Source organism: Ctenopharyngodon idella, chromosome 13, assembly GCF_019924925.1.
Source record: "Ctenopharyngodon idella isolate HZGC_01 chromosome 13, HZGC01, whole genome shotgun sequence".
Classification (NCBI taxonomy): Eukaryota; Metazoa; Chordata; class Actinopteri; order Cypriniformes; family Xenocyprididae; genus Ctenopharyngodon; species Ctenopharyngodon idella.
In genome coordinates this window covers 21,330,524-21,343,674 of record NC_067232.1, presented here as the reverse complement: position 1 = coordinate 21,343,674, position 13,151 = coordinate 21,330,524, and the positions used below count along the sequence as shown (strand labels likewise).

Genomic DNA, 13,151 nt, shown 5'->3' with positions numbered 1-13,151 from the left:
AATTTCTTCCCTTTCATGTGCACTGTGCTAATGGATTCAACTATAAAAATATCATCATCACTGTCCCCAACTGGCTCCTCTTTGGAATATTCAATGCAGTGAAGCTTCCCCTCTGTAGATCTGCTTTTGCTTTTAAGGCACACTTTAGCAAAGTGATTATCAGTTCCATGTTTTGCCGTATGCTGGACAATGATCTCTGCCTGTTGAATGCACATTACCACAGTATCGGCATGTCTTGCTTGTGTCTAAGTCAAGTCAAGTCAAGTCACCTTTATTTATATAGCGCTTTTTACAATGTAGATTGTGTCAAAGCAGCTTTACATTGATAACTGGTACATTATTTGGCTGCACAGCAGCTCTTAAAAGAATAGTGTCAATGCAGGCAGATCAAAGCACTGTTGAATATCAAATGTCAAGTCAAATGTCAAGTGTCCCCAACTAAGCAAGCGAAAGGCGACAGCGGCAAGGAACCCAAACTCCATCAGGTGGCAGACAAGTGGCAAATAGGTGTTTAAATGGAGAAAAAAACCTTGGGAGAAACCAGGCTTAGTCGAGGGGCCAGTTCTCCTCTGGCCAATAGTGCTTTGTTACAATTCTGGTAGCTATTATAAGTCCGACAGGATCGCAACATTCAAAGTATTTATTCCAGTTCCATCCAATTGAGGATTGTATTCATCACGGCTGTTGAGGAACTGTGTCGTGGCTGTCGTGTCGATGAGGCCCTCAGAGTGGATGATCTAGTTGGCTCAATCTCTGCTGATACTTCAGGGCTGCGTTGTGGTCGTGTCAAGGCGCAGGTCCTTGGTCTCACCTGGATACGGCCCGAATCCGGTTGACTACGGTGAACCTCGGGATAACCAGAAAGACTAATATTAGCGTAGATGCCATTCTTCTTCTGATGTAACGAGTACATCAGGCGTTATAGGAAGTGTTCCCGGTTCCGGCTGACCTAATTTATGCAGCCTAATAATCCTTTAACAGATTTGAAAATATAAATTGGTAATGTGTTATGTATATGCCAGGTTAAAGAAATGCGTTTTTAGTCTAGATTTAAACTGACAGAGTGTGTCTGCTTCCCGAACAATGCTAGGAAGATTGTTCCAGAGTTTAGGTGCCAAATAGGAGAAGGATCTACCTGCGGTTGATTTTGATATTCTAGGTATTATCAGCTGGCCTGAATTCTGAGATCGCAATAGACGTGAAGGACTATAATGAATTAGGAGCTCGCTCAGGTACTGGGGAGCTAAACCATTTAGTGCTTTGTAAGTAATTAGCAAGATTTTAAAATCTATACGATGTTTAACAGGAAGCCAATGCAGTGTTGACAGAACTGGGCTAATATGGTCATACTTCCTAGTTCTAGTAAGAACTCTAGCTGCTGCATTTTGTACGAGCTGTAGTTTATTTATCAGGCGAGCAGAACAACCACCCAGTAGAGCGTTACAGTAATCTAGCCTTGAGGTCATGAACGCATGAACTAACTGTTCTGCATTTTTCATTGAGAGCATATGTCGTAGTTTAGATATATTTTTAAGATGGAAGAATGCGGTTTTACAGATGCTAGTAACATGGCCTTCAAATGAAAGATTGGTATCAAAGAGCACACCCAGGTTCCTAAGAGACGACGAAGACTTAACAGAGCAGCCATCAAGTGTTAGACAGTATTCTAGGTTATTAAAAAATTAGAATCTTTGTTTTTTCTGAATTTAGTAGTAGGAAATTACTGGTCATCCAATTTTTTATATCAGCTATGCATTCTGTTAATTTTGTGAATTGGTAAGTTTCGTCAGGGCGCGAAGAAATATAGAGCTGAGTATCATCAGCGTAACAGTGAAAACTAACGCCATGCTTCCTAATGATATCTCCCAAGGGTAGCATGTACAGAGTGAACAGCAACGGTCCTAGTACTGAGTCTTGCGGTACTCCATATTGAACTTGTGATCGATATGACATCTCTTCGTTTACTACTACAGACTGATAACGGTCAGATAAGTATGATTTGAACCATGACAATGCAGTTCCACTAATGCCAACATAATTTTCGAGATTTACTAAGATCCAGTAACACTAATAGAGAGATACAACCACGATCTGATGATAAGAGCAAATCATTAGTAACTCTAATGAGAGCAGTCTCAGTACTATGGTACGGTCTAAATCCTGACTGGAAATCCTCACAGATACTATTTCTTTCTAAAAAGGAACATAGTTGTGATGATACTACCTTTTCTAGTATTTTTGACAGAAAAGTGAGATTTGAGATCGGCCTGTAATTGACTAATTCTCTAGGATCAAGTTGTGGTTTTTTAATAAGAGGTTTAATAATAGCCAGCTTAAAAGTTTTCGGTATCCTAGTGATAAAGATGAATTGACGATATTAAGAAGAGGATCTATAACCTCTGGAAGCATTTCTTTCAATAGCTTAGTCGGTATAGGGTCTAACATACATGTTGTTGATTTTGATGATTTAACAAGTTTAGACAATTCTTCCTCTCCTAAAGCAGTAAATGAACTGACTTTTTCCTCAGAGACACTACAATGCACTATCTGACGTGATACTGTAATAGACGGTTGCATGGTTATAATTTTTTCTCTAATATTATCAATCTTGCAAGTAAAGAAGTTCATAAAGTCATTACTGCTGTGCTCTTTGGAAACATCAGAAGTTGAAGCTTTATTTCTTGTTAATTTAGCCACTGTATCAAATAAATACCTAGGGTTGTGTTTATTTTCTTCTAAAAGTTTTGAAAAATAAGCAGATCTAGCAGATTTTAAGGCCTTTCTGTACTCAATCATTCTCTCTCTCCACGAAATGCGAAATACTTCTAGTTTTGTTTTCTTCCAGCTGCGCTCCATTTTTCTGGCTGCTAACTTTAGGGCCCGAGTGTGCTCATTGTACCATGGCATTGGATTAATTTCCTTAATCTTTTTTAAGTGCAAAGGAGCAACTGAGTCTAATGTGCTGGAAAAGACAGAGGCAATAGTTTCTGTTACAACATCGAGGTCTTCTAAGCTTTCTGGTATGCTAAGGCGATGAAACTGATCAGGAAGATTATTTATAAAGCGATCTTTAGTGGTAGAAGTGATGGTTCTACCATATTTATGGCATGGAGGCAGTTTAGCCGCCTTGACTAAATGTAGTATACACGAGACTAGATAATGATCTGAGATGTCGTCACTCTGCTGCAGAATTTCAACAGCATCAATATCGATTCCATGTGACAATATTAGATCTAAAGTATGATTACGACAATAAGTAGGTCCTGACACATGTTGTCTAACACCAATAGAGTTTAGAATATCTGCAAATGCCAATCCTAATGCGTCTTTCTTATTATCTACATGGATATTAAAATCACCAACAACAAGGACTTTATCTGCAGCCAATACTAACTCCGACAGAAAATCAGCAAATTCTTTGATAAAGTCTGTATGGTGTCCTGGTGGCCTGTATACAGTAGCCAGCACAAATGTCAACCTACATAATGTTACGTAAAGTACCATTACTTCGAAGGAATTATATTTGAAAGACTTTTGACTAATACTGTAAATATTACTATAGATTACAGCAACACCTCCCCCTTTGCCTTTCTGACGGGCATTGTGTCGATAATCATAACCTTGAGGACTAGACTCATTTAAAGTAATGTAATCGTCCGGTTTTAGCCAAGTTTCTGTCAAACACAGCACATCTAGATTATTATCTTTGATAATATCATTAACAATAAGTGATTTTGAAGAAAGGGATCTAATATTTAACAACCCGAGTTTTATCATTTGTTTAGCATTATTATCTCTATTTTTTATTTGTTGAACATCAATTAAATTTTTACCATTAAATGAGTTTGGAAGTTTTTTGTTTTTACTAATTCGGGGTACAGACACAGTCTCTATTTGGAAATATCTAGGTGTAAGAGTGTCTATGTGTTGGGAGTTATCTGAATTTTCTGACTTCTGTAACGTGAGGCAGCTAGCAGACGGTCGGTTTAGCCAGTCTGTCTGCTTCCTGACTTGGGCCCCAGTTTGTCATGTTTCAGTTCTAAGACTATGTGCCATATTACTAGAGAGAAGAGCAGCACCATCCCAGGAGGGATGAATACCATCTCTTTACAACAGGTCAGGTCTGCCCCAAAAACTTTTCCAATTGTCTATGAAACCTATATTATTTTGCGGACACAACTTAGACAGCCAGCCATTGAGTGATGATAATCTGCTAACTATCTCATCACTCCGACGAACAGGAAGGGGGCCAGAGCAAATTACTTCTCCTGACATTGTACTTGCGAGTTCACACACCTCTTTAATGTTAATTTTAGTGATCTCTGACTGGTGAAGTCGAACATCATTAGTGCCGACGTGAATAATAATCTTAGAGTATTTACGATTAGCATTAGACAGCACTTTTAAATTTGCTTTGATGTCAGGTGCTCTGGCTCCTGGCAAACATGTGACTATGGTGGCTGGTGTCTCTATTTTCACGTTCCGTGTAATAGAATCGCCAATAACTAGGGCACTTTCAACAGGATTCTCAGTGGGTGTATCACTCAGTGGGGAGAACCTGTTTGATGTTCTTATTGGAACGGAAGAGTGGTGTTTTCCGCGGCTAGGCCGCCTCACCGTTACCCAAGTGCCCTGCTGCGCGGGCTCTACAGCCGGAACCGAACAATGTACAGAGTTCACTAAGCTAGTTGCATCCAAAACAGTATCTGAAGCCCTTGCATTCTTACTATCCTCGATTAAAGTTTGGATGCGTGTCTCTAATTCTGAGATTCTCTCTGTCAGCCTGACTATTTCCCTACATTTATGACATGTAAATCCCTCGTCGTTGACAGAGAGAGCTATGGTAAACATGTGGCAAATGGAACAGGTAGCAATGCTGGGAGAGGATGACATGACTCACCGTGTTTGTAGACTGATCCGACTTACCACAGCTGTTTGAAGAACGCGTTGGAAAAGGAGCGCACGAGAGACTGTTAACAAGTTAACAAGCTAGCGCTGCAAATGCAAATGCGTTGTAACAGCGATTTAGATTCAAAGATTACAAGCTAGCGACGTCAGAATAGTGTGGTAGGCAATATTACATATAAGGTAATAAAAAAATAAATAAAATAAAAAAATAAGCAACAATGAATAAAAGAGATTCAAAACAAAGCTATACTGAGTTACAAACGCAAACCAATCTGAGCAGCGAGGCAGACAGGAGCAATCGAGCCAGGCAATCATTCAAGATACCTGGCCAGGCGAATTAATCTGCATCCGCTGGTTAGGCCTGAATGGTTTCCTAGCAACAGCGTGAACAGTATCGTCTGGAGGCATGCATGCCGCATCCATCGCTCTCATATGCATAGTGGTCTGTTCAGCTGTGCAACACATCTCAATGGCTCTGAGCAGTGTTAAATTTTTTTCACTTAACAATCTGCGTCTGGTCCCTTCATTTGTAATGCCCAGTACGATTTTGTCATGAATCATTTCATCCTTCAATCCACCATAATCACAAGTTGCTGCTTTTTCTCTCAATCTGGTCACAAAATTGTCTGTGGCTTCCCCTTCCTCCTGTTTACAACAGCCGAACACATACCTCTCATAAATTACATTTCTGGCAGGCTTGAAGTATGCTTCCAATGCATCTAGGATGGTTTTAATGTCTCCTTGTAGCACCGCTGTGAGATTCAAATTGTGCCGGTAAACATGTCTGCATTCCTATCACACTTCTCAATGTGGCAGCTTGTACCTCCCTGGTCTTTTCAGCCAGGCCCGTGACCAGCGCATAATCCTCAAACTCTGTTCTGAATGAGTCCCAGTTAGCTCTCCAGTCTCTGTTCCTGTTCACTAGTGATGGCAGAGGTATGTTGGCCGCAATGTGTGCTGCTACGCCGCTAGAGGGGCGAGACGCGGCCGCAGCGTTATCAGCGTCCATAATCGAAGAGATGGTCAGAATCAGCACCTACAGTGTAAACATAAAGATGTACACGCCAGGCGGGTGTTCATTTCATACTCTTTGAACAATAATAGCTTAATGTATAAATTAAGATATATGTCCAAAAAAAAAAACGGTAAAGAAATGCTACATACTTTGTAGTGGTGTTATCGTGGCATTATAATCTGTTTGGTTGTAAAATGTAGGCTATTGGCTGTATGAATTGAAATCAAATGAAATCGATAGGCCTACCTGGGGAATTGTTCACAGACAGCATACGCAGTTCAACTAATAAAGATCTTCATCGCTGGCAAACAATAGGACGCATTTGCTTTTAATTGACTGTAGGTCCACTGCCACTTCATCCAACGCTCCGAGAGAAACCGCTTTAGACAATTCAGTGCGTGCAGGGAACTGAACAAATCATTCAAACTGATTCGCGAACCAATTTAGACAGTTTTGCCAACTTCTTTGATTAAGTCTTTGAATAGAATCGATGCAAAAGAGTGATTCATTTGGGAATGGGGCATCGTTCATGAAAAAAGAGACAGCGCACTTGGAATAACCTACGCATTTCTTAACATGTACAGTATTGCATTAAAATAAAGTAACGAGAGGAACGTCGCCCAGCGTAGCGAAGTAAAAGTACAGATTTTTCATTAAAAATGTACTCAAGTTAAAGTAAAAGTACCCATATTTAAATCTACACTTAAAAGTACAAATTTCCAAAAAAATAAGTAAATGTAACGAAGTAAGTGTACTTTGTTACTACCCACCTCTGCAAATTATTTGCTCTTATCATCAGATCGTGGTTGTATCTCTCTATTAGTGTAAATAGATCTCAGTGCTGCTTTTGACACTATCGACCACAAAATTCTTTTGAATAGACTCAAAAATTATGTTGGCATTAGTGGAATTGCATTGGCATGGTTCAAATCATACTTATCTGACGTTATCAGTTCGTAGTAGTAAACTAAGAGATGTCATATCGATCACAAGTTCAATATGGAGTACCGCAAGGCTTGGTACTAGGACCGTTGCTTTTCACTCTGTTAGTTAGGAACCTGGGTTACCAATCTTACCAATCTTTCATTTGAAAGCCACATTTTTAGCATCTGTAAAACTGCATTCTTCCATCTTAAAAATATATCTAAGCTACGACATATGCTCTCAATGACAAATGCGGTTAGTTCATGCGTTCATGACCTCAAGGCTAGATTGAGGTCATGAACGCTCTACTGGGTGGTTGCCCTGCTTGTCTGATGAACAAACTACAGCTGGTCCAAAACGCAGCAGCTAGAGTTCTTACTAGAACCAGGAAGTATGACCATATTAGCCCGGTTCTGTCAACACTGCATTGGCTCCCTATTAAACATCATATAGATTTTAAAATCTTGCTAATTACTAAGCACTAAATGGTTTAGCTCCCGAGTACCTGAGCGAGCTCTTAATGCATTATAGTCCTTCATGTCTATTGCGATCTCAGAATTCAGGCCAGTTGATAATACCTAGAATATCAAAATCAACCGCAGGCGGCAGATCCTTTTCCTTTTTAGCACCTAAACTTTGGAACAGTCTTCCTAGCATTGTTCGGGAAGCAGACTCTGTCAGTTTAAATCTAGACTAAAAACACATCTCTTTAACCTGGCATACACATAACACACTATCTACTTCTATAATTCAAATCTTGTAAATTGTTAGGTCCATAAATTAGGTCAGCCAGAACCAGGATCACGTCCCATAACACCTGATGTACTCGCTACATCATAAGAAGAATGGCGTCTACGCTAATATTAGTCTTTCTCTGTTTATCCCGAGGTTTGCTGTAGTCTGCCAGATCCAGGCCGTATGAGATGAAGGACTTGCACCTAGACACAACGAAAACAGAACCCTGAAGTGTCAACTTAACTATCCCCTGTGAAGGCCTCCTTCCCTTTCCTTTCCCTATGTATAGATAAAACGTTATCAAAATTATTCCAGTTCGCATAGATCCATGGACACAACTAATTTTTCTGTATTATGCAGACAAGACAAGTAATTTGGCAATATCACTTTGTAAAAAAGACCAAGCGTCTGCGCACATACACATTCAAACCCGTAAATGAACGGCAAGAATGCATTAAAGGTCTTCGGTTTTCAGTAGGAAAGGTGTCATTTAAGCGGCCCCTATTAATAATTAATATTTTTTACAATGGAAGTGATTCAATCAAAAACCTACTTTTGCTTGATAATAATATTTTCTTAGAGCTGCTGTAAAGCCAAAACAAACTCTGTCAATTAATTTTCCTATTATCACTGTGAAGCTGCTTTGAAACAATTTGTATTGTGAAAAACGCTATATAAATGAAGATGACTTGACTTGACTAAACACACTATAATTACTATAATGCACTGAACTGTCCTAACATTGCCAGGAATGTTTTTCTTAGATATACAATTTCTTTCTTTGACCACAAATTTATTTTGTCAAACACCTGCCTAACATTGCTGCTTGAACGGGTTGTTTTTGCTGCTATACATTTCAAAAGAGCATTGTAAGAAACACTGTGTACTTAACCTTTTTTTTTTTTTTGGTACTTAAATTTTGTTGGTATGTTATGCTTTTTTTATACCATACACTGCTCAATGTATATCTGTACCATATCAGTTATCGGCTGATTTTTGCCGGTATTGGTTGATATTGAATATTTAATTGTGCATGCTCATTTACCTTCCATTTAGTGTACCTTTTACATTTAGTGTACCTTTACTGTCACTCTGACGCTCACTTTTTAATAACTGCCAAATGTAATATTTGGTGAATCTTAAAAAAAAAAAAAATCATCTATGCAAATGACAATCATATTGTCACGGAGTCAGTTCCCACCACCAACACTTAGCACACATCGTCACCGGATCTCCATGCTCCGCCCACTCGTTCACAATCACCAGAGTACTGATCAGCGGCATCTGCACCTCATCACACCAGCACTATAAGAACACTCACTTCCTACGCTTCATAAGCCTGGTTTCTCCCAAGGTTTTTTTCTCCATTTTAACACCAATTTGCCACTTGTCTGCCACCTGATGTCACCTGATGGAGTTTGGGTTCCTTGCCGCTGTCGCCTCTGGCTTGCTTAGTTGGGGACACTTGACTTGACATTTGATATTCAACAGTGCTTTGATCTGCCTGCATTGACACTATTCTTTAAGAGCTGCTGTGCAGCCAAACAATGTACCAGTTATCAATGTAAAGCTGCTTTGACACAATCTACATTGTAAAAAGCGCTATATAAATAAAGGTGACTTGACTTGACTACGCTTCAGTGTCTGGTTTTGTTTATACATACCTGGACTCCTTACCTCTTCTCTGATGTCTCTGTGCTCCCACTCCTTCATCAACTCTTGTCTTCCCACGTTGATACTTCTACAAAAGAGAAAAGACTCTGTTATTGCTCAGCTAAGTGACTATACTCAACGTGCTCATATCTGCAAACTACTTACCTGTGTTGTTCCTGTGTTCGTGCCTCTGTTTCTGAATAAACCACCTGTTGAATACTTACCCTCTTGTTCCCGTCTGTGTCTGACAGATATTATCAATGTCATACTATCAATGTCATATTATAAATGACAATCAAAAAATCATATTCTCCATGAACTGAATTAATGTTCCATAACTCTGTAAATCTTATGCGGATATATATATTGAAAGGTTACAGATGTACCAGTTATTTGAATAAATTTAACCTCTGTAGGGCAGAAAACAAAAAATGTATCTTGGGTTAAGATTCACATATGTCTCTGGTTAACCATGAGCTATGAATTGTGACAGGTCATTGGTTCAGTGATCTGTACTGTGAGCATTAGGCAATGCTCATTATAGTAGAAGACTTAATTATTATCATTACCATTTTCCTCCAGACAGGTTGATGATTAAGTTTTTGTAAGCCTGCCAAGGGGAAAGGATGTCCCCTTACTTGGCATGTCAGACAACAGATCAGGTTACATTACTTTTCTCAAAAATACACTTTTTCTCTTGTAGTGGTTTGACAGGATCTATAACGAATTTTTAACCATCAGTAATTTTTTTTGTCAATTATTCTTTTTTAGGATGGATTTTACAATTCGTTTGAATTCTTAGCTAAATTTGTCCAACACCAGCATATAAAAACACTTCATCTTCATCTTCACTTCACTTCAGTTTTGAAGCATGCTTGATTGCACTGATGTTGAACGAAAAGGCCTAGCTCGCAATCTATGTTCCAGTTCATCTCAGAGTTGTTCATTGGGTTTGAGGTCAGGGCTGTGTTTGGGACAGTCAAGTTCTTCCACAAACTCATTCAACTATATCTTTAAGGACCTTGATTTGTACACTGGGGCACAGTCATGCTGGAATAGAAAAGGGCCTTCCTCAACTGTTCCCACAAAGTTGGAAGTACAGCATTGTCTTAAATGTCTTGGTATGCTGAAGCATTAAGATTTTGCTTCACTGGAAGTAAGGGGCCTAGCCCAGCCAGTGAAAAACGGCCCCATACCATTATCCCTCTTCCACCATACTTTACAGTCGGCACAATGCAATCAGGCAGGTAAAGTTCTCCTGGTATCCGCCAAACCCAGACTCGCCCATCAGACTGCTAAACAGACTTCGTCACTCCACAGAACATGTTTCCACTGCTCCAGAGTCCAGTGGTGGGATGCTTTACGCCACTCTATCTGACACTTGGCATTATACTTGGTGATGTGAGGCTTGCATGTAGCTGTTCGGCCATGGAAACCCATTCCATGAAGTTCCCACTGCATATTTTTTGTGCTGATATTAATGCCCGTAGAAGTTTGGAACTCTTCAGCTATAGAATCAGCAGAGCGTTGATGACTTTTATGCACAATTCGCCTCAGCACTCTGTGACCCCGCTCTATGACTTTGCATGGTCTTCTGCTTCATGGCTGAGTTCCTGCTGTTCCTAAACTTTTCCACTTTCCAATAATACCACTTGCAGTTGACCGTGGAATACCTAGCAGGGATGAAATTTCATGAACTGACTTGAAGGGTGGCATCCTATCACAGTACCATGCTTGAATTCACTGAGCTCTTTAGAATGACCCATTTTTTTAACAAATGTTTGTAATTGCAGACTGCATGTTTAGGTACTTAAAATCTTTGTCTGAGCCTTTCTCTTTATCTAAAGTATGATGTGAGCATTTGTAAAGGCATTTTTACCTTTGATGCCTTAACATTTCCTTCAAATGGCAAACAAAATGTTTATTTATATAAATGCCCATTTATATTTGATCAAAATATTATTAAATTTCAAATATCTCAAATCTTTTTACAGTCAACACAACATCCACGGAAGTGAAAGCAGTGATGTTTACAAGAAGGAAGTAGGAGTAGACACTGGTCTACAGCAGTGGTTCCCAAACTTTTTAGTTGTGGAACCACTGGTCAGAAGCGAAGGGTTGCCTCTGATAGCAGCCTTATTGGCTGAGAAGTTGGACCTTTGGTACGATGGTGTCAATGCAGGCAGACCAAAAACACTGTTGAATGTTGAATGTCCCAAACTTTTTAGGGTGGAGTATCCCCTGAAGGGATTACCATCCTTCTGCATACCCCCTCTCTTCCACTTAGACTGCAGTCACACTTTTTCCATTAAGGGACAATATTTGCCCCCTAAATTGATTTTCCCGTGCATATTTTTACCTTTATGAATAACTTTATAAAATAAATAATGTTTTAAATAAAAAATGTTCAATAGAGAAATATGCAATGATGGTAAAATGAAGTGATACTTTTAAATATTAAACTAAAACCACCAGTAGGTGGCAGCAAGTCACTGTTTTTATGAGTGAGTCATTGAGTCATTCATTGAGTAACGAAGCAAGTGGCTGTGATTGAATCATTGACTCTCACAATCCTTTCAAAGCCGCAGAATTGTTTGAATTGTAGTTCTGCTGTGGTTTTCGTCAGAACTATTTTTTGTTGCAAAATAGAGTAAATACTGACAGTACTGTGTTTAAAACGTACGTTTTGTTTTTTTGACCTGTTGTATAATAATGTCACATTTGCAGTCATGTGGATATTTGGAAACAATTGCATTCTTGCTCGTTATCAACATTAAATACAAGAACTCACACAAGGTATGTTTTTGTATCGAAAAAAGTTTGAGTCTTAAATCCATATCAATTCACTATCTGTTTCTATATTTGTTCTTCATGCGAGTAAGTGCTAAATCCCCACTTTTACAAAGTTGCGTTGTTGAGAACGGCAGTAATTTAGCGTGATTTAAGGCAGCAGACTCTGCAGGCAATCTATCATATGCATGCAGCTTCTGTGGATGCAGTCATTTTTGATTGCAAAAGATGAGGTAATTTGATTAAATGTAATGGATTTACGGCATTTTGCTAGTTAGAAATACATGCTCGGTTTTAATATTATTTTAAGGTAGGGTAGAATTAAATGAACTACTCAGCATTTTGTTCGCATACCCCCTTTTGTCACCTCACGTACCCCAGTTTGGGAACCACTGGTCAAAAGCGAAGGTCTGCCTCTGATAGTAGCCTTACTGGCTGAGAAGTTGGACCTTTGGTATGATGGTGTCAATGCAGGCAGATCAAAAACATTGTTGAATATCAAATGTCCCCAACTAAGCAAGCCAGAGGCGACAGCGGCAAAGAACCCAAACTCCATCAGGTGACAAAATTTAGAGAATTTTCTTCTGTGGCATGCTGCATCTTTTGTTTCTTCAACTTCAAAGTCTGCATCATAACTTTTAATCCACTGAATAAAAACTTCAGCAGAAATTATTTGTGGTTGTAATGGATATTTTTCCACTAGTTCTGAGCTCTTGCTTGTAAAACATCTTGCTGTTTTACTTTTGACTGGTTGTCTGCAATGTCATGTTGCATATGTCAGTCCATGCATATCTATGTTAGTAGTCTCATCGCTGTCAGAATCTAATAATACAACTGTACATCGTTTCCTCTGAATGTTAAAGAAACCCTTCATTTTTGCTCTCAGCCTGCTATATTTTCATCAGTGTCCATTTTTTAAACATAAACCATGTGTTTTAATAGTGTACTAAAGGGAAAAGGCATGAATGGCCCATTCAGTCGGTTTACTTATGCTGTAACATGCATGGGAGCAAGCCAAATGCATGTAATTTTGACAGCGGGTGAGGCTGCCCCCTCCCTTTGCTCCCTCGATTCGTGAAAGGCTCTGATCCAGAAGTAGGAGGTTGACATCATTCCCTCCAGACAC

The 13,151-nt window shown here is 39.2% G+C and overlaps 1 long non-coding RNA gene across 1 annotated transcript in view; it reads left to right on the top strand.

The window, feature by feature from the left end:
- LOC127524958 (uncharacterized) overlaps positions 1 to 13,151 on the top strand; it is a 302,506-nt gene that overhangs the window by 257,287 nt on the left and 32,068 nt on the right. Inside the window, exon 2 of the long non-coding RNA XR_007933215.1 lies at positions 1,023 to 1,461. This is a non-coding gene — a long non-coding RNA (uncharacterized LOC127524958). The remainder of the gene's footprint in view (positions 1 to 1,022; positions 1,462 to 13,151) is intronic.